The 21,873-nt window shown below is 49.9% G+C and overlaps 5 non-coding genes across 5 annotated transcripts; all 5 read left to right on the top strand.

Moving 5' to 3' along the window:
* Positions 1–15,924: 15,924 nt before the first annotated feature.
* On the top strand, positions 15,925–16,115 carry LOC147219901 (U2 spliceosomal RNA). The gene has a single exon (XR_015108151.1). It is a non-coding gene; the product is annotated as a U2 spliceosomal RNA (small nuclear RNA).
* Positions 16,116–16,711: 596 nt separating this feature from the next.
* On the top strand, positions 16,712–16,875 carry LOC147219900 (U1 spliceosomal RNA). The gene has a single exon (XR_015108249.1). It is a non-coding gene; the product is annotated as a U1 spliceosomal RNA (small nuclear RNA).
* Positions 16,876–18,077: 1,202 nt separating this feature from the next.
* LOC147219899 (5S ribosomal RNA) lies at positions 18,078–18,196 on the top strand. The gene has a single exon (XR_015108439.1). It is a non-coding gene; the product is annotated as a 5S ribosomal RNA (ribosomal RNA).
* Positions 18,197–19,576: 1,380 nt separating this feature from the next.
* On the top strand, positions 19,577–19,695 carry LOC147219898 (5S ribosomal RNA). Its single transcript, XR_015108314.1, has one exon. It is a non-coding gene; the product is annotated as a 5S ribosomal RNA (ribosomal RNA).
* A 1,382-nt stretch (positions 19,696–21,077) lies between these two features.
* On the top strand, positions 21,078–21,196 carry LOC147219897 (5S ribosomal RNA). The gene has a single exon (XR_015108313.1). It is a non-coding gene; the product is annotated as a 5S ribosomal RNA (ribosomal RNA).
* The last annotated feature ends 677 nt before the right edge of the window (positions 21,197–21,873 follow it).

The following is a 21,873-nucleotide window of genomic DNA, read 5'->3' as shown; positions in this document are numbered from 1 at the left end:
TTGTACACATGGTGGGAAAGCCCTAGCGACACTGTCCAACTGTTTTGAGTGGTAAGCTACTGGTCTAAATTTATCCCCACATTTCTGTAAGAGTAAGAACGTCATGTGTGACTGTTTACAGTCCACAGTTAGGATACATGGGTTCTTGTTGTGTAGATGTGCAAGTACGGATACACTACAAAGTTGTTGTTTGATTTCCGCAAACACTCCATCTGCTTCTGGTGTCCAGGTGAGAGAACATCAGTCATAGCCAATGGGTTTTCACATACCACTTTCAAAAGCGGTGCAGTTATGATTGCAAATTCTGCGATGAATGCTGTACAATAGTTACATAAACCAAGGACAGACACCATTTCTTTCTTTGTTCTTGGTTTAGGAGCTTTCTTCACAGTGTTTTTTCCTGCTTCAGGCCGTAAATCAGCAATGACCTTTTGAATTTCTGCTGCAAAAATTAATGGACTTTCTACATACCCCTGTGACATTCAGGTGTGCCGTGGCGGAAGCCACAAAAACGGACAGAAGCCACAATAAATGCCTTTATAGCAAATGTATGCGACACATAAAAAAACCCAACCTTATAAGCTTTCCATATTATTAAGGAAAATAGCAGTATTTTACTCACTCAAATTCTGATGATTTGTAGACAAAATCCATCCTCCTTCCTTTCCTCAAATAGAGTTCTATTATCCTGTCGCACAGATCATCCCTGCGCTTCGTCTCCAAGCACTCCCAGCAATACAATTTGCAGTGTACCTCGGAGCCTGTGACCCAGGGGTACCGGTCGTAGTTCGTGGCTTGGAAATGTTGGACAAATCCTTTTCCTGTTTGTGACAGGTTCACGAGCTTAGGAGTTGCCCGACCTTTCTTTACTATGTCCAGCTTTTCTTCAAAAAGAAAATCACTTGAACAATATGTTAGTAACTAAATCAGTTTCTTCTCCTCCTGCAGCCATTGTGGGTTGAAAAAAACCAAATTAAACAAACACAACTATATTTCTGTTCACAACTCGCTAGTACGCTTCTCCTCAAAATCTACGCCAGCTCAAAATCTGATTGGTTGAAGCAACAGCATCATCAACACTTTTTTTGCGTAAAGGGCTTGCAGAACCGATTGTGCAGGCCCCCCCCAGGCAGATTCCTTTGACTATGACCCTGCCTAGCAACAGATTATGGCTGAAAAGTGTTTGGTTAAAAGCTTTAGTATGAAAATGCTTGTCTGGAAGCGGCACAACCAGGAGAAAAGCTATGAATGGAAGTGAACAGACCGTTTGGAATTATTTAATAAGTATTCATGGACAAATTTTAATTAACGTTTGTGATTCAGGTATTTTTTTAGGCCAGCAGAGAAGGCCTTGCAGGCCCTGACAGCCCACCACTGGTATATGGTTTACAAATCCCTTTCTTTACAAGTCTCATTTAATCTTGAAGTGCTTTTCTATATTTTTCAATACCAATTACTTGTTAAAGTTTTGTGCCTTTGTAAGATCAGTGGGATCAGTTGCAATGCATACATGTGAATGATAAAAGTAAATTACACGTTTGTCCAAGGAAATATTTGGTGTTTCATGAAATGTTTTGTAAAAGGATTGTTCATTAAATTCCAAGATTTTCCAAATGTCCTTGTACTTCTTCACACCGAAACAGAGAAAAGATATAACATTATGATTATCTATTGCTGAGTATGCTATTTTTTCAATGTTCCGGCCCACTTGAGTTTGACCCTCCTGGTCTAAGGGCAGTTTTGATGTAGGGTTGATTAACACCCCGCCTGTCGAGCTTGCATTTAAACAAGAAATAATTATAACCCACAATATCCGTTTAAATCAGATGCAGCAGAGGGCATCCGTGAGACCATAGCCGATTTGATAGAAGCTGGTGTGTTGCTTCCCACTAATTCGATATCAAACACCCCATTGCTGCCAGTTAGAAAACCCGATGGATTCTGGCGAATGGCACACGGCTTGAGGGAAGTCAATGCTCAGTGTGTGAAGGCTTTAGAAGCCGTTCCTAATCCACTGCTTATTTTTGGCACAATAATGCCAGCCAAAACATGGTTTAAGGCGCTCGATTTATCCACTGCTTTTTTGTATCCCACTGCATGACAACAGCCGAGACCAACTCACATTTACGTGTTACAGAAACATGAATAAGTACACTCGTCTCCCTCAGGACTTGGCTAATTCTCCAGGTATATTCAGTCGTTGCGTACGTGCTTTGTTGAATGACGTACAAATCCCTAATGAGGTTGAGGTCATCCAATATGTCGATGAGATCCTAATTGCAGCTACGAATCCCCAATCATGTCTTGAAGCCACCAAGAATGTCCTACTGCCCCTAGCGGCCCATGGCCACAATATGTCGAGGAAAAAACTTTAATGTGTGCGTCAATCAGTGGTATTCCTCGGACGCCTACTTTCCCCAGCAGGGCTATCCCTTACAACCATCCAAATGACCTCGATTCTGCAATATGCTAGGCCAGAAACTGTACGTGATATGATGGGATTTCTTGGACTTCTGAACTATCACAGCCACCACATCCCTAATTTCGTGGACTAGACGGCTCCCATGAGACAGATGATGGCCAAGGCAGGATACTCTAACCTCTCAGCTCCCCTTTCGTAGACTACACAAATGGAAGTGCATTTCATCAAAAATTAAAGGCCTGATTAGCCAAGCAATCGCCCTTGCCGTGCCAGATTACTCTAAACCCTTTTATTTGGAAGTGGCTGTCAACGCCGTTCTTTTTCAGCAGAGAGGGAGTGGACAGGCAAAGGATCAAAAATAAGTGTTGATGTACTACAGCTCAAAATTGGACTCCACTGAAATGTCGCAGTGACAATGCATCACCCATTAATAGTGTATACAACACATGGGGTGCAAGCGTTCTTGGAGTCCACAGCCATCTCCATGACATCGTTAAGGTGTCAAAGCAAAATATTGCTGAGGCCAAACGTCTCATTCCAAACACCTGACGTTCTGCTGGCAGATGAGATCTCGCTGTTTCCATTGCACAAATGCACCCCAATTGTGCGCCAAGACGTGAAGTTCCAAACCGACCTCCGAGCTGACTCGCTACTAGGCGATAGGAGAGTACTGTCCATCGATGGCTGTTGCCACCGCACAACGTGTAGCACATACGACTTGAGAGCAGGCTAGGCAATTGTGGAGAGAAGAGAAGGAACATGGCAGGTGGTTAAAGCGAAAATGCTGGAAGAGGATGAGAAACTCTCAGCCCAGAGAGCTGAACTAGAGGCCATGGTGGGAGCACTCATAGAGCTCAAAGGTCAGAGAGGAGAGATCTGAACAGACTCCCAATATTCATATGGTTTATGCCATATAGGATCGGCAGGAATGTCCAGGTCTGGACGGACTATATCAGCAGGAACACCATGTAAGCACAGAGACCTGGTGATACGACTGGCACGAGAAATCCTGGAACCAGATGAACTGGCAGTCAGAAATATAACAGCACGCTCCGGGGGCCTGGATGAAGATTCAAAAGGGAACGAACAAGCAGACAGATATGCGAAATTAGTTGCAGGATTTCCAGCGGATGGTGAACTACCGCTAATGCTAAACGAGATGGAGCAGGAAGCCTCCCAAGCGGAAATAGAACAAAGCTCCTGGACAAGCGTGAACCCTGACCAACTAAAGCAGCTGCAAGAACCGGGCACCCCATGGGAAAAGTCTGTCTGGACGGGGCACGGAGCAAGAAAGAACAACGAAGGGTTCTGGCAGACACCGACGGGAGAAATGGCGCCGCCTTTGGAAGCCGCACATGGTGTATTTCAAGAAGCACACGGCCCAACTCACAATACAATAAAACAATAAGGTGGCTCAGGGGTTGGTGGTTGCCATATTTCAAACAAAGGATAAAGGAAACATTGGATGGTTGTACAGTATGTAGCCAACACAACCCCAAACCAGGACTAAGGACAAAGAAAGATCTGTTCCCACTACAAATTGACATGGCTTGAAGCATTAGTCATCGCACTGCATAATATCAGAAATAAAGCCCAGAATGATTGATATTGGTACACGCCGCACCAGCTTCCTACCAGAAGAGGGTATGAACATCCTGTTGGTGGGGTCCGGACAATGTCAGGACCCCTCCCGCTGTTAAAAAAAGCATATTGGGCTGCACTAACAGAATCTGTAGTGTTTCTGTCTTCTCCCAGGCCTGGACCAGACTGTCACGGGCTGGGGGCAGACTCAGGCAGGGAACCACACCACCAAGGCTGAAATCAGGGTAGGAACTCTTTTATTTAGGTAGGCAGGGTGTCGCAGGCAGAGTTACAGGAAGGGTCACAAGACAGGGTCTCGCAAGCAGGCTCACAGGCAAGCTCTCAATACAGAATCACGATATATTTGCAATTCTCTGGTGCCAGAGCAGTGCGTGCCACTGCTCTTTATGGAGATTGTGATTAGCGGCAGCTGGCCGCTGCTGCAGCTGGCACTGATTTTTAATTGAACTCAGCTGTGTCTCCTCTCGGCTGCCGAGAGGAGATCCTGACAGTAGCCCCCCTCAACGGGCGCCTCCCGGCACCCCACGGAGCCGGCCTGGGTGGTCGCGGTGGAATTGCCGGATCAACGAGGGGGCCAGAATCTGCCGAGCCGGAACCCAGGATCTCTCCTCCAGACCATAGCCCTCCTAGTCCACCGGATATTGCAGCCCCCTACCCCGCCGGTGAACATCCAGGAGGCTGGAGATGGTGTAAATGGGATCACCATCTAGAACGCGAGGAGGAGGGGGAGTGGAAATGGGAGGGGCCAGGGGATCTTTACGGACCGGTTTGACCTGGGAAACGTGAAACGTGGGGTGGAGCTTTAGTGAAGGCGGGAGTCGGAGACGGATAGAAGACGGATTGATAATAGCAGTGATCTCAAATGGGCCAATGAATTGCGGGGAGAGTTTTTTGGGGGATGCCTTCAAAGGAAGGTCCCAGGTGGAGAGCCAGACTTTGCGACCGGGGGCGTAGATTGGCGCCTCAGATCGGCGGCGGTTAGCCTGGGTCTGAGTTCGCCGGGAAGCACGGAGGAGGGCGGCGCGTGCCTGGCGCCAGGTCCGAGCGCACCTGCGGAGATGGACGCCGACCGAGGGAACCAATCTCTCATTCGTGTTCGGGAAACAAGGGAGGCTGGTAGCCGTACGCGCAATGGAAAGGCGAGGGCTGGGTAGCGGCGCTGGGGAGGGTGTTGTGCACGTACTCCACCCAGGGAAGGTGATCACTCCAGGAGCTGGGGTTTCTAGAGGTGACGCAGCGGAGGGCCGCCTCCATCTCCTGGTTCAGCCGCTCCGTCTGGCCGTTACTTTGGGGGTGGAACCCGGACGACAGGCTGACCTTGGCCCCAATTGCTAAACAAAAGACCTTCCAAACGCTGGACGTGAACTGGGGACCTCTATCGGAAACGATGTCGGGGATGCCATGAGCGCGGAAAACGTGAGAAACTAATAATTTAGCCGTGTCTAGTGCAGAGGGAAGTTTGGGAAGTCGAATAAAGTGCGTGAATTTAGAAAAACGATCAATGATGGACAGGATAACTGTGTGCCCCTTAGAGGGGGGTAAACCGGTAACGAAATCTAAGGCAATATGGGACCAAGGTCGCCAGAGAATCGGGAGGGGCAGTAGCCACCCCGAGGTAGGTTGAGTAGAGGACTTAGACTGCTCTTAGACTGAGCAGGCTGAAATGTACCGGCACAAGGACATGGAGGGCCACCAGAATCTCTGCCGCGCCACCCTCAGAGTTCTGTACCTCCCTGGGTGGCATGATAGCTGGCTGGAGTGGGCCCACCGGAGGACGTCGGCCCGGGCTGTCTCCGGGACGAACGTCGTCCCCGGGGGACCGGCCTCCGGAAATACCTGGTTCTGTTGAGCCTGTCGGACCACGGTTTCTACATCCCAGACCAAGCAGGCCAGGTGGCATGGAGACAGGATGGGCTCGGGGGGCTCGGAACCCCCCTCTTTAGAGTGGACACGGGACAGGGCATCAGGCTTAATGTTTCGATTACCAGGTCGGTATGACAAAGAGAAACTAAAACGATCGAAGAAGAGTGCCCACCTGGCCTGTCTGGGGTTCAATCTTTTGGTGGTCCGCAGGTACTCCAGGTTCCGGTGGTCGGTCCAGACCAGGAACGGCATCTCCGCCCCCTCCAGCCAGTGTCTCCACTCCTCCAGCGCCAGCTTGACGGCCAGCAGCTCCCTATTTCCCACGTCATAGTTCCGCTCGGCCGGCGACAGTTTTTTCGAAAAAAAAGGCACAGGGATGGAGCTTGCTGTCCCCGCGGGAGGGCTGAGACAGCACCGCCCCCACTCCGGTATCCGAGGCGTCGACCTCCACGATAAACTGACGTGAGGTGTCGGGCTAAGTGAGGATTGGGGCGGTGGTGAACCGAGTTTTGAGGGTTAGGAATGCGTTGCGGGTGGCCGGGGTCCATGAGAAGCGAATCTTGCTGGAGGTGAGTGCGGTGAGGGGTGCGGCAATTTGGCTGTAGTTCTGAATTAAGCGGCGGTAGAAATTGGCGAAGCCCAAGAACCGCTGCAACTGCTTGCGGTCCCCGGGCTCCGGCCAGTCCCTCACCGCCGCTCTCTTGGAGGGGTCCATCCCGATCTTTCCCGCAGTGATGATGTAACCCAAGAAGGACACCGACGGCACATGAAACGCCCACCTCTCCGCCTTTGCGAAGAGGCGGTTCTCTAGAAGGCGCTCCAACATCTGTCTCACGTGCCGCCGGTGCTCTTCCTCGCCGCGGGAGAAGATCAGGATGTCGTCTAGGTAAACAAAAACAAACCAGTCCAAGAAGTCCCGCAGGACGTCATTGACGAGATGCTGGAAGACGGCGGGGGCGTTGGTTAGGCCAAAGGGCATTACTAGATACTCAAAATGCCCCAGGGGCGTATTAAAGGCCGTCTTCCATTCCTTAAATCCAATTTTGTGAAAATCTGGGCTCCGTGGAGGGGGGTAAAAGCCGAATCGATAAGGGGAAGTGGGTACTTGTTCCGGATGGTGATCCTGTTCAGACCCCGGTAGTCCACGCAGGGTCTGAGGCACCCATCCTTCTTCCCCACGAAGAAGAACCCCGCCCCGGGAGGTGGATGGTCGAATCAAGCCCGTCGCCAGGGAGTCTGTAATATACTCTTCCATGGCGGTTCTCTCAGGTCTTGACAGATTATATAGTCGACCTCTGTGTAGAACTGTGTCCTGCTGGAGGTCTATGGCGCAGTCATAAGGCCGGTGAGGGGGGAGGGTCAGGGCATTATCCTTGTCGAGGACCTGGGCGAGATCATGATACTCGGAAGGGACGCAGGATAGGTCCGGGGTTGACGGTCGACTCTAGGGCTGCGGAACTACCGGGGGTCGGGGCGGAGGTCAGGCAGGTTGAATGGCATGATGTGCTCCAGGTCCAGATTTTGCCAGCGGCCCAGTCGATGTGGGGATTGTGTAGTTGCAGCCAGGGGAACCCGAGCACCAGGGGGGAGTGAAGTCCAGACAGGATGGCGAAAGAGATTGATTTGGAAATGTTACCGAAAATCCGGATGCGGACGGGCGCGGTCTGGCGCTGTACATGGGCCAGCCGGCGGTTGTTCAATGACAGGGCGCAGCGGGGCGGTTGGATAGCTGTGGTGGGGATGAGGAGCTCTTTAACCAGGGCCTCGTCTATGAAGTTGCCCTCTGCCCCTGAGTCTACCAGCACCGAGACTGAGTGCTGGTGCATGCCCCACTCCAGCGAGGTTGACACCCGTAGGTGGGCCAGCGGGGGGGAATCACCGTATGACTCACCAGGACCCTCCCAGTCACTGGCGAGCCTCGGCTTTTCCCAGCTTGGCCGAGCAGGTGGCGGCGTAGTGGCCCACCTCACTGCAGTAGAGACAGGCGTTCCGGCGCCACAGGGCAGTCTTCTCCTCAGCGGTGAGGTGCGCTCGGCCCAGCTGCATGGGCTCCTCCCCTGACGCGGCGCGACCTGAGGCTGAGGGCAAAGGACGGGCAAATGAACTCGGGCGGAGTGGAGAAGTGGGGTTACGGGAGCCGGGATAGGGGCGAGGCAGGACTGGGGTTCGGGCTCGGTCCGAAGGGGGTCCCTGGGTCTTCTTCACCCGCCGCCTCTCGCAGAGACGATTGTCTATCCGGATTGTGAGGTTGATCAATGCATGCAGGTCCGGAGGTCCGTCCCTCGCCGCCAGCTCGTCCTTCAGCTCCTCATTGATTCCCCTCAGAAAGGCGTATTGTAGTGCTGGGTCATTCCAGTCACAAGCTGCCGCCAGGGTCCGAAACTCAACGGCATACTCAGTGACACTCCGCCCCCCTTGGGTGAGGTCGCCCAAGCATTTCACTGCGTCGTCTCCCTGGAGAGGGTGGTCGAACACTTCTCTCATCTCGGCGGTGAAAGCGGCATAGGACCGACACGGCAGTCCGCCTCACCGCCGACCCCAGCGTAGTGCAGCTCCGGTAAGTAAACTGATGGTGTAAGCTATTTTCTGTTCATCCCTCTGGTAGGTCATCGGCTGCAAGCCAAACACTAGTGAGACCTGTAGCAAAAATCCTCCACATTTGCCTTGGTCTCCGGAGTATCGCGGGGGGTCAGGTACATGCGGTTCCTTTGCGGGTTGATGTCGAGGGGCGGGGGCTGGTTCCGGACCAGGGGTCGGCGGAGCGGAAGGATTCTGCTGCAACGATCTCTGGGCTAGGACAGAGGAGATCTGGCTCAACCGGGCGAAGATGTTTTCCACTTGCCCCTGAGTCTGGTGTAGAGAGGCAGCCAGGTCGCGTAGTGTCTGGCTGTGCCTATCTAAGGTGTCCGGGGTGGTGGCTAGCTGCGCAAGCCTGTTGGAGATGGACTCCAACCTGCCATGGCCTGACATCCGGCATCTGCTAACTCTCCCAGAATACTCTCGTGTTGTCCAAGCACTTGGCTGTGTATGGTCAGGGCGGCTTGGAGATCCATTTCGGGGCTGAGACCGGGTCCCGGTGGTGGGCTCCCCGAGTCCATATTGGCCAGAGAATTCTGTCACGGGACGGGGGTGGACTCGGGCAGGGAACCACACAACCAAGGCTGAAATCAGGGTCGGAACTCTTTTATTTAGGTACGCAGGGTGTCTCAGGCAGGCAAGCAGGCAGGGTGCCTCAGGCAGGCAAGCAGGCAGGGTGTCTCAGGCAGGCAGGCAGGCAAGCAGGCAGGGTGTCTCAGGAAGGGTTACAGGAGGGGTCCCAGGCAGAGTTATAGGAAGGGTCCCAGGCAGAGTTACAGAAAGGGTCCCAGGTAGAGTTACAGAAAGAGTGTTGCCAGAAAACATAGGATGGTGGTTTGTAGGATGACTCTGGTGACAAGGTAGATGAAGAGGACAAAGGCAGAGCAGAGGACAAAGTGGTGGGAGCTGAAAAGGGAGGAGTGTTGCATGGTTTTCAGGGAGGAGTTGAGAAAGGGTCTGAGTGGTCAGGGTGAGCTTCCAGATGATTAAACAACTACAGCTAGTGTTATCAGGGAGACAGGTAGAAGAGTACTTGGTGTGTCATCTGGAAGGAAAGTAGATAAGGAGACTTGGTGGTGGAATGAGGAAGTGCAGGAGTATATACAGAGAAAGCGGTAAGCAAAGAAGAAGTGGGATACTGAGAGGACTGAAGAGAACAGACAGGAGTTCAGGGAGATGCGGCGAAAGGTAAAGATAGAGGTAGCAAAGGCAAAACAAAAAGCGTACGATGACTTGTATGCTCGGTTGATAGTAAGGAGGATGAGAATGAGCTATACAGGTTGGCGAAACAGAGCGATGATGATGGAAAGGATGTACAACAGGTCCAGGTGATTAAAGATAGCGAGGGAAATGTATTGAGAGATACTAGAAGAGTGATGGGAAGATGGAAAGAGTACTTTGAAGAGCTGATGAATGTGGAAAATGAAAGAGAGGCAAGGGTAGATGCCACAATTCTGCACATCCCCTTTATTCTTAAAAATAGGCACCATCACACTTTGTCTCCATTCTTCAGGCATCTTCTCACTCTATAAGATCATGTTACATTACATCACATTACATTACATTGCATTTGGCAGACGCTTTTATCCAAAGCGACTTACAATAGAGGACATAGGGACTGCAAATACACTTGCAAATACACGATGCACAGGAAATATACAGAACAGTAAGCTTGGGTTACTGAGGTTTTTTTTTTTTTGACGAAGACATACACAAACGTACACACACACACACTGCATAGCCTAACTTGCTGCCTAACCTGATCTGGGGCATCAGCGCAGTAAAAAGTCCTGAAAGAGAACAGTTTTTACCTGTTTCTTGAAGGTTGAGATAGATGATGCTAGTCTTGTTGCTTCTGGAAGTTTGTTCCACCACTGTGGTAGTAGAACTGAGAACAGTTTTGCCTGAGATCGCTTAGAGCGAGCAAAAGGTACTGCTAGTAGGTTTGTATTAGAGGAACGCAGCTCTCTGCCGGGAGCATAAGGTCTTATCATTTCGTTCAGATATGCTGGACCTGTTCCTGAGGTGGTTTTGAATGCCAGGGTCAGGGCCTTATGCTTGACACTTGTTGGCTTCCAACTTCTTCTTCCCCAGGTAGTGTTGGAGTGAAGCTTCTCCAGCTGGCATTTGGTAGAGGTGATGGTGGGGATCTAGGTGGTCATTTCATGTTCTTTGACTGTTGTACTGGGGGGCTTTTCCAATAATTAAGTGAATACCAACCGTGCTGCAGCATTCTGTACTGACAAAGCAGGAATAGGAAATGGATGGACTTCTCCCTGTGTGATTTAGACAAGCGGGCCATATCTATTTATGAGTTTACGGTAATTTAACTTTGGTGACTGACAACAGGGTGGCGATAGTGGCGAACGCAGTCGAAGGTACGGCTGATAGAGGTTTCCCGGTCGAGGTGTCCCACGGTTTAAATTACATTTATATCCAGTTGACAGTTTGCTTGTGTCCATTGCGCTTTTTGCATCTCGTTTCCCGTGGATGAGCGCCAAGTCTCCACGAGAACGGGTCGAGTAGACACAGTAACCGGTGGTGTCCACAAGATGGCGCCCGTTCATCGTCCCGTGGATTTGAGGAGGATTTCCATGTGTCTGATTGTTGATTTTTTTTATGCTTCGGCGTCCTATTGGTCGGCCGTGCACCACGTGACCGGGGAGATGCGGAAGATGCATCAGCGATGTTGTTTTAAGTGAAGCTGACGGTGCACCCTCTCAAATTGCAAATAATAACATATTCGATGGGAGACATCTCAAAGATCGTGGAGACGAATGTTTAACGTGCCATTTGGTGCGTCTACTGTATTGTGTTGGTAGATGATAATGCAAAGAGGCAGGAGGGTTGTGGGTGACGTGTGACATAAGTTTGTTAACTGGACAACCTGTCTCTACGCCTTGCTTCCGTGTACCGAAGTAAATTCCCACCAAGGAATCTGATCTTCGCGCAAATGGATTGTGTTTGACGACAAAAGACGACAGCCCTGATCCGTCCACCACACTGGTCGCGTTTAAAGACTGTCAGACCGGGATCGTGGCAAAGTTCTCCCGTTTGTAAAACAATAGAAACCAATTGTGGCATCAGGAGGATGGACGGAATGTGTTCTGTGTTCTGACTTCTTCATGAAAAATGAAGCGACTGTGTCGTTTCGGTCATTCTGGCCCATCGGAACTCAGAGTTTACGTTTTTCTTGTCGTTGAATGGCTGCGATGGCTGACCCTGGATCAGCTTCTGAATGGAGCAATGCATGACTCAAAAACTTTTGTATTAGTGGTTGTATTTGTACTTAGGAATCAATTACATGCTTGTGGTCATGTGGCACTCTCGTCTGTTGTTTGTACACATTTTCATCTACTTGTTCATATGGGAAACGAAAACATTATTATTGAAAATCTCTGGTAAAACTGCTACAATGTTTTTTTTTTATTTTACTGAGTTCTAAATCCACCTTTCTGTGAAAAGGATTTTTTAATCATCTCTGAACAAGCAAGGCTGATTTGTAGCGACTTGCACAAAGATCTACAGACACATTTTTAATTGCGTATTGTAAATGTGTAATACTGAAACACATCTCTTGTGTGTTTTGTAATAAATTTCAGGATGAGTAGAAAAGTCTGATGTTTACTACCTTTCAAGGGAAATCCTGCTTTTCCAATCCAATCTGTATCCTGTCCTACAACCCACTGAAGGGATTCAATGCAGCGTTGGTCTGTTCTGCATCTGAGGCTTCCACCATCCAAGGCTGGACCTGCAGCTCTGATATCAAAGGAATGGCTGTTTCGACGAGGTGGAACCGTGGCCAGTAAGCTTTCCTTTCACGATGGAAATGCTCCCTTACTTGTTGGCTTCCAACTTCTTCTTCCCCAGGTAGTGTTGGAGTGAAGCTTCTCCAGCTGGCATTTGGTAGAGGTGATGGTGGGGATCTAGGTGGTCATTTCATGTTCTTCAACTGTTGTACTGGGGGGCTTTTCCAATAATTATTTGGAGGCACGAATCGGAGGCAGCCGCTGTCAAGCCTGCGGTAGCTCCCCTCCGTCGCTCCACCGAGATGCACCGATGATCATCTCCATTGCCATGGTAAAGGCTGGAGGGGATGTGACGCAGCCTGCCCTGAAGCCCACTTCCAATGATCACCATGTTTTGTACTCTGTGGTTGTTTTACAGAATAAGAAATGCTGGAGGAAGCTTCTGACCAGGTTTGTGGTGGTTTCATGCACTTGGAAGAGGTTGAAGGCCTCCCAGATGACAGATGTGGGGATGGATTAAGACGCCTTGGCTTTGTTGAGGAATAAAACATGCAGGTCTCTTCTGTACCCTTTGAAGATTTTATTTGTTATTGTGTTTCAGGTGAGTTTGGAGTGAGAAGTTATGACTTGTTATCGCAAAGACATGCACCGGGGGTTCAAGATATGTTTAAAGAGGACAGAATTCACGCAGAGGTGCACTGTTTGTCATAGCTTAATTTTGACATTGATTTTCAGTCCAGTCAAGGTGCTGTGAGACTTCAGTGTGTTGTTGGTGCTGATTGCCATCACCCTGTTCATAGGTGAAACTAAAAACTTGAACGTCGTATTTGAATATTTGACAATTTGATTAAAATAAGCTCAAAATGATCATTACAGTCTAAATCAGTTCATTTTAAAATGTTGATTTGAATAGGTGTCAGTGCCCAGTATCCAGATAAAGTGGGGCTAAACAGTATTTAGTCAGCCAACATTTGTGCAAGTTCTCCCACTTAAAAACATGATAGAGGTCTTTCATTTTCATCATTGGTATACTTCAACTATGAGAGACAGAAAATATCATTGTCTGATTTTTAACAAACTTATTTGGACATAATGATGGAGAATAAGTAGTTGGTCAGGAACAAACATTCATTGCAATACTTTCTTATATACCTTTTGCTGGCAATGACAGGTCAAAGGTTTTCTGAAAAGTCTTCATAAGGTATTCCAGGGGCGGGCAAACTTTTTGGCTCAGGGGCCGGATTGACTTTTAAAATTTGACAATATGATACATGTAAAACAAAAAATGTATTTGTGAACAGTACATATCAGATTCTTTTGATATTTGCTTTGAAAATAAAACCGACTTGGTTTTGAAGGCTCTGACATTTCTTGCATTTCATTCACAAACTGTTTTTTTGGTTGGATCTTCACGTCCAGCTCATTCATGTGTGTCAGTAGGTCCACAGTAAATGTTAAATAACAAAGCCAATCCGTGTCATTCAGTTCAGGATAAATTCTCAAGAGTTCTGAAGTAGCTCCAAAAATTGCTAATCTCCAGTTTGAGCTCCCACATTCGTTGATCCAATCATACATATCAAGCATGAATTCTGTACCAATCTTTGATTGGCCAGATGTGGCCTGTTTAAGAATAAGAATATGAACAACTTTATTTATCCCAAAGGAAATGGTTGTGCCAGAGTTTCAAGTAAAACATAACAATAATAAAGAAAGCGGGGATAAAAAATGGATGAACTTTTCCTTGTTTCATTCATAATGAACATTTTCCATCAGCCGTGTTACAGGCACTGCTTTTCCAGGACATATTTGCAAATTTTAACAGTATGTATTTAATTAAAAGTAAAAAAAAAAAAAGGTTAATGTGTAAATATCTCGTTACAATGTGAACACCTGCAGTTCACAGACAAGTGCAGCTTATGTGTTTGTGTTTTTACCCGCTGTGGTTTATATTCACATGAGCTCCAGATGTCCAGATGTCACTTCTAGGACTTTCAAGTTGCACAACAGTGCTCATTATCACAGCATCTCCTCTGGTCCTGCTCACTCTAGGTGAACAGCAGGGGGGCCAGGGCGGGTCGGTGTTGGATCTCAGGTAAGACAGAACAACAAGGTGCTCAGAGGACGTCAGTCACTCCTACAGAGCCAGGATGGAAGATCTGTACCCAGGGTCCTGTGGTTCTTTGTTTTCCTGCAGACGGGGATGATTTTGGAGGTCTTGGAGCAGACCGGCGCACAGAAGGACACTCCTGGGCTGCTGGGTGACTGGACTTGGACCTGATTCATCAACAGTGTGTCAGAACTTCTCTCCATTCAGTGCATTTAAAAACCTCTGCATGTCAACAATGGTGGTCTGGCATCAGTTAAGCCACAGAATGCCAGTATAAGAGTTCAGAGAAGCGGGACTCGGGATGAAAGTGTCCACGGAGGGGATTCCACAGGTCCCACCTCTCTTTTCTTAATTCATAATTTAAAGTACAGTTAATTCATATGGTTAGAATTAGAATTAATTCATATAGTTTGAAGTAGAATTAATTTATATAGTTCAAAGTAGAATTGAACCGAAGAGTTTATGGCCATTTTCCGAACATACCCCGTTAACGGAAGTGAAGAAGGGAGCTGTCGGTCCCTGAAGGCTCCGGGGTTCCGCGATTTGTTCCCGGTCAAAAGCGCCGTCCAGCCCCACGACGTAAGTTCACTTTTACAGAGAATAGTGACGATTTCTCGACCTACAATCGGATTGACCGTGTTTATAACAACCGCGAAGCAACTCCCGGTGATTTTTCACGGTAATTGAGGGCCTTTCGGCCTAGAAATCTTGACAACGTCACAGATTTCGTGAGCTGAGGTAAGGCTAGCTAACAACCTAGCTAGCGGCCTTCCGCCATCTTGCCTCGGAGCGCGTCGGTAATTGAGTGTTGGCGACTCAAACGACAACGATAAAGCGGTGGTCTAGCCGAGCGCGATCGGCTCCGTCCGACCAGCAGTCGTCGTAACAGCCGGTATTAGCCGGTGCGGGGCGGGGTTAGCGTTCAAGGCCGTCGAAGGCTGTTTGGGGTGCCGGGGTCCAGTGGGTGTTCGCCACGGGACGAGATGATTTACCGTCGTGTTTAGAAATTGTTCTGCTGGTAGTGATGAAAACATGAATGTAATTAAATGTAAATGTGGATTTAAAACCATTTTACTGTTGTCTTGTGTTCGTGCCGTTTTTTGAATCGTGTTTCCCGGCGATGAGCGGCGAGTCTCTGTGAGAGCTGGTCGCATCGATACGGTAACCAGACGGGTTCACAAGATGGCGCCCGTTTGCCGCGCTGTGTATCGTGAGCGGTTCAAACGTCCTGTTTCCACCTGTGTCTTTTCTCCTCACAGGCGACTTTTTCCCATATTCCAGGTTGATTTGAAGGGGACACGATTCCTAGGAGTCTGCTTGTTGAAGTCCTGGGTTTACTTTGATGCTTTGGCGTCCTGTCGGGGGGGCGTGCACCACGTGACCGGGCAGATGCGGAAGATGCTTTAGCCATGTTGTTTCTTGTCAAGCAGGAGCATCGGCCTCCACCGGGACCTCCGTCTCCGGGGCGATGGGGGCGATGGGGGAGATGCGCCGTCGCTCCGGGCCGAGCGGCTTAGACGGGGTGGGGGTTTATTTGGGAATGAAGTCGTGAGTGAAGCTGACGGTGCGGGGAATGCGCTGGCGTCGAGCGAGGGCGTGGGGCTATCGCTTCTCGGCCTTTTGGCTAAGATCAAGTGTAGTATCTGTTCTTATCAGTTTAATATCAGATACGTCCCCTATCCGGGGACCAAATATTAAATTGATTTTTGGAACAGGGAGATGGAATAGGGGCTTGCTCCGTCCACTCCACGCATCGACCCGGTATTGCAGTGCCTCTGGGAACGGTGCACCCCCTGCTTTTGTGTCCGATGTCAATGTTGCCATGTCCTCCAACACCGTCATACGTAACCAACATACACGGGACCCAGATCTTGTCTGTGCCCTGTGTGACCAGCGACACTGTCCCCGTTGTTTCTGCCGGTAGGGAACGGTAGATAGCGACACACGAGCGTGTCTGCCTGAAACCCTGTCCCTACCATTCGCCCCGTGCAGCCCAATAAAATCCCACTATGGACCAGAATTGAGCCTAAATGGATCGCATTTGAAACGGATGGATTGCCTTGTATAGACTGTGTCAGACTGGGCTCAGGGGGAAGTTCTCCCGGTCGTAGAGCGGCAGAAACCCCTCGCGGCATCAGGAGGACGGACGGAACGTGTTCCGGTTGTCCTCTGACTTCTTCGTGAAAATTGAAGCGTCCGTGTCGTTTTCGGCGTCCCGGCCCGTCAGAACTCAGAGTTGACGTTTTTTTTTGACGGAGTGTGTGTGTGTTTGTGTGTGTGTGTGTGCGAGAGGGATCGTGTGTGAGCTCCCGGAACAGTCCGCGTGGGTTCCCCCCCGACTGAGAACGGCGTGCGTGTGAAAGCGCTCCGTGCGCGGGACGCGTGCGACTCATACTTACCTGGCAGGGGAGATACCATGATCAAGAAGGTGGTTCACACAGGACGAGGCTCAGCCATTGCACTGCGGCTGTGCTGACCCCTGCGAATTCCCCAAATGTGGGAATCTCAACTGCATAATTTCTGGTAGTGGGGGACTGCGTCCGCGCTCTCCCCTGTTGTGCTGTTCAAGAGCAAGTCTGTGTCGCCGGAGGCCGGGTTCATTGTTTATGGTCGCACGCGCCGACCCTCCCTGGCTGGGTTGTGACCCAACTAGGGAGTTGTCGTTGCACATGGCAGGTGCACCGCAAAAGCGTGGATTAAGATCGGCCCAAAAAACAATCCAGAGTGTCCAAGTCCATGAAATGTTCCTGCTTCTTGATCTCCACTCCCTGTAGCTTCACCGTTCCACCCGAGTTCCTCTCATCCCCACACATGTATGCTGTCTTGCTGCGACTAACTTTCGTTCCTCTCCTTTCCAGAGCATACCCCCACCTCTCTATAGTTTCACCGAGACACTTTACAGTTTATAGTTTATTTTGATTTCCAAGTCTGCCTTCTATTATTTATTACTGTTATATTTTCTGTAACTCTGGCACAAGTTTCCTTCGGGACAAATAAAGTTGTTCTTATCTTATCTTATCTATCTTATCTTATCTTATCTTATCATATCTTATCTTATCTTATCTTGGCCTCCACCTGTTTTCTGCTCTCACTACAGATCACAAAGGCATCTGCAAAGGTCACGGACCGTGGAGATTCACGTCTACCCTCATCTGTCAGGCCGTCCGTCACCGTTGCGAACAAGAGGGAGCTCAGGGAATATCCCCGACGGAGTCCCGCTTCCACCTTGAACTTCTCTGGTCCCGTCTTACAGCACACTGCAATACTGTCTCCCAGCTAGCATTCATGTCCTGCACCAGTGTAACACACTTCTCTGCCGCTCCAGAAATCCTCAAAGGATACCAGAGCTCCTCTCTTGGCAACCTGTCGTATGACTTTTCAAAGTGTACAAAAAGGCAATGCGGCTCCCACCGGCCTTCTCTGTACTTCTCTATGAGCATTCTCGGCACAAATACTGCATCTGTAGTACTCTTCCTTTTTCCATGTGTATTTTATTTAATTTTCTCTTTCTCTTGTCATTAACTGTCCCGCCGTGCATTTGAGTCCTGGTATGGCCTTTGCTAGCTCCCTCTTTACCTTAGGGTGCAGCCTAAGGTAAAGTGTGTCTGATGATTTTTGGTTATAGTAACCTTGGTTGCCACTGGCTGTAATCATAGAAACGCAATAGAAGGAGCTCCTGACAGATCTGGAAATGACTGGAGGTGGAAAAGACGGGGGACGGCTGCTTATAAAATGCCCTTCCGCGTAGCCTATTCTCGTTTACGGCCATACCACCCTGAACATGCCCGATCTCGTCTGATCTCGGAAGCCAAGCAGGGTCGGGCCTGGTTAGTACTTGGATGGGAGACCGCCTGGGAATACCAGGTGCCGTAAGCTTTTTCATGTTCGTTCCCTCTGTCAAAAGCAGGGGGTGCTGTCTCTCAAGAGCGCCAACATTTCACACACGGACACACGCCGCTCATTCCCTTGTGTCTGTCCCACCGGAGTCACCGTGAAGCCCGGCGCGACACGCGCTCAGTCATAGTTCCCCGCCTTACCTTTCGGGTCACTTTCCGTTGTCTCGCCGCCTCCGTCCGTCGCTCGCCGCCGTTCTTGTCATCCCCGTACAGTATTTCTCCATGTGTGCTGAATTTCTTTTTCTCTCGTTTATACCTGTCGCTGTTGAATAATCCAACCGCTGATCTCCATACCGCTGGCTCTCCTAGGCACTTCCAGGACTCCACATGTACGGTACGTCATCAGGACCCCCTGCCTTTGAACTCCTCCTCCTCTTCGATGCCCTCCTCGCTTCTTTTTACACTCGTTTCTGCTCCTTTTGCGATCGCCAGTAATCAGCGCTTCTACCCTTGGCTCTCTTTCATTTTTCCCCATTCATTCATCATATTCCTAGGAGTCTGGTTGTTGAAGTCCTGGGTTTACTTTGATGCTTCGGCATCCTGTCGGAGGGCCGTGTACCACGTGACCGGGCAGATGCGGAAGATGCATCAGCCATGTTGTTTTTTTTAAAGCAGGAACATCAGCCTCCACCGGGACCTCCGTGTCCGGGACGAGACGGAGGTCTTATCTTATCTTATCTTGACCTCCACCTGTTTTCTGCTCTCACTACAGATCACAACGGCATCTGCAAAGGTCACAGTCCGTGGAGATTCACGTCTACCTTCATCCGTCACCGTTGCGAACAAGACGGGGCTCAGGGCCTATCCCCAACAGAGTCCCGCTTCCACCTTGAACTTCTCTGGTCCCGTCTTACAGCACACCTTACAACTGTCTCCCAGCTAGCATACATGTCCTGCACCAGTGCAACACACTTCTCTGCCGCTCCGGACTTCCTCATAGGATACCAGAGCTCCTCTCTTGGCAACCTGTCGTATGACTTTTCAAGGTGTACAAAAAGGCAATGCGGCTCCCACCGGCCTTCTCTGTACTTCTCTATGAGCATTCTCGGCGCAAATACTGCATCGGTAGTACTCTTCCTTTTTCCATGTGTATTTTATTTAATTTTCTCTTTCTCTTGTCATTAACTGTCCCGCCGTGCATTTGAGTCCTGGTATGGCCTTTGCTAGCTCCCTCTTTACCTTAGGCTGCAGCCTAAGGTAAAGTGTGTCTGATGATTTTTGGTTATAGTAACCTTGGTTGCCACTGGCTGTAATCATGGAAACGCAATAGAAGGAGCTCCTGACAGATCTGGAAATGACTGGAGGTGGAAAAGACGGGGGACGGCTGCTTATAAAATGCCCTTCCGCGTAGCCTAGTCTCGTTTACGGCCATACCACCCTGAACACGCCCGATCTCGTCTGATCTCGGAAGCCAAGCAGGGTCGGGCCTGGTTAGTACTTGGATGGGAGACCGCCTGGGAATACCAGGTGCCGTAAGCTTTTTCATGTTCGTTCCCTCTGTTAAAAGCAGGGGGTGCTGTCTCTCAAGAGCGCCAACATTTCACACACGGACACACGCCGCTCATTCCCTTGTGTCTGTCCCACCGGAGTCACCGTGAAGCCCGGCGCGACACACGCTCAGTCATAGTTCCCCGCCTTACCTTTCGGGTCACTTTCCGTTGTCTCGCCGCCTCCGTCCGTCGCTCGCCGCCGTTCTTGTCATCCCCGTACAGTGTTTCTCCATGTGTGCTGAATTTCTTTTTCTCTCGTTTATACCTGTCGCTGTTGAATAATCCAACCGCTGATCTCCATACCGCTGGCTCTCCTAGGCACTTCCAGGACTCCACATGTACGGTACGTCATCAGGACCCCCTGCCTTTGAACTCCTCCTCCTCTTCGATGCCCTCCTCGCTTCTTTTTACAATCGTTTCTGCTCCTTTTGCGATCGCCAGTAATCAGCGCTTCTACCCTTGGCTCTCTTTCATTTTTCCCCATTCATTCATCATATTCCTAGGAGTCTGGTTGTTGAAGTCCTGGGTTTACTTTGATGCTTCGGCGTCCTGTCGGAGGGCCGTGTACCACGTGACCGGGTAGATGCGGAAGATGCATCAGCCATGTTGTTTTTTTTAAAGCAGGAACATCAGCCTCCACCGGGACCTCCGTGTCCGGGACGAGACGGAGGTCTTATCTTATCTTATCTTGACCTCCACCTGTTTTCTGCTCTCACTACAGATCACAACGGCATCTGCAAAGGTCACAGTCCGTGGAGATTCACGTCTACCTTCATCCGTCACCGTTGCGAACAAGAAGGGGCTCAGGGCCTATCCCCAACAGAGTCCCGCTTCCACCTTGAACTTCTCTGGTCCCGTCTTACAGCACACCGCACAACTGTCTCCCAGCTAGCATACATGTCCTGCACCAGTGCAACACACTTCTCTGCCGCTCCAGACTTCCTCATAGGATACCAGAGCTCCTCTCTTGGCAACCTGTCGTATGACTTTTCAAGGTGTACAAAAAGGCAATGGGGCTCCCACCGGCCTTCTCTGTACTTCTCTATGAGCATTCTCGGCGCAAATACTGCATCGGTAGTACTCTTCCTTTTTCCATGTGTATTTTATTTAATTTTCTCTTTCTCTTGTCATTAACTGTCCCGCCGTGCATTTGAGTCCTGGTATGGCCTTTGCTAGCTCCCTCTTTACCTTAGGCTGCAGCCTAAGGTAAAGTGTGTCTGATGATTTTTGGTTATAGTAACCTTGGTTGCCACTGGCTGTAATCATAGAAACGCAATAGAAGGAGCTCCTGACAGATCTGGAAATGACTGGAGGTGGAAAAGACGGGGGACGGCTGCTTATAAAATGCTCTTCCTCGCGTAGCCTAGTCTCGTTTACGGCCATACCACCCTGAACACGCCCGATCTCGTCTGATCTCGGAAGCCAAGCAGGGTCGGGCCTGGTTAGTACTTGGATGGGAGACCGCCTGGGAATACCAGGTGCCGTAAGCTTTTTCATGTTCGTTCCCTCTGTCAAAAGCAGGGGGTGCTGTCTCTCAAGAGCGCCAACATTTCACACACGGACACACGCCGCTCATTCCCTTGTGTCTGTCCCACCGGAGTCACCGTGAAGCCCGGCGCGACACACGCTCAGTCATAGTTCCCCGCCTTACCTTTCGGGTCACTTTCCGTTGTCTCGCCGCCTCCGTCCGTCGCTCGCCGCCGTTCTTGTCATCCCCGTACAGTGTTTCTCCATGTGTGCTGAATTTCTTTTTCTCTCGTTTATACCTGTCGCTGTTGAATAATCCAACCGCTGATCTCCATACCGCTGGCTCTCCTAGGCACTTCCAGGACTCCACATGTACGGTACGTCATCAGGACCCCCTGCCTTTGAACTCCTCCTCCTCTTCGATGCCCTCCTCGCTTCTTTTTACAATCGTTTCTGCTCCTTTTGCGATCGCCAGTAATCAGCGCTTCTACCCTTGGCTCTCTTTCATTTTTCCCCATTCATTCATCATATTCCTAGGAGTCTGGTTGTTGAAGTCCTGGGTTTACTTTGATGCTTCGGCGTCCTGTCGGAGGGCCGTGTACCACGTGACCGGGTAGATGCGGAAGATGCATCAGCCATGTTGTTTTTTTTAAAGCAGGAACATCAGCCTCCACCGGGACCTCCGTGTCCGGGACGAGAC

Source organism: Fistularia commersonii, chromosome 24 (assembly GCF_037954325.1).
Source record: "Fistularia commersonii isolate RoL2024-O1a breed Wild chromosome 24, RoL_Fcom_v1.0, whole genome shotgun sequence".
In the NCBI taxonomy this organism is placed as follows: Eukaryota; Metazoa; Chordata; class Actinopteri; order Syngnathiformes; family Fistulariidae; genus Fistularia; species Fistularia commersonii.
This window is presented reverse-complemented; position numbering and strand designations above follow the sequence as displayed.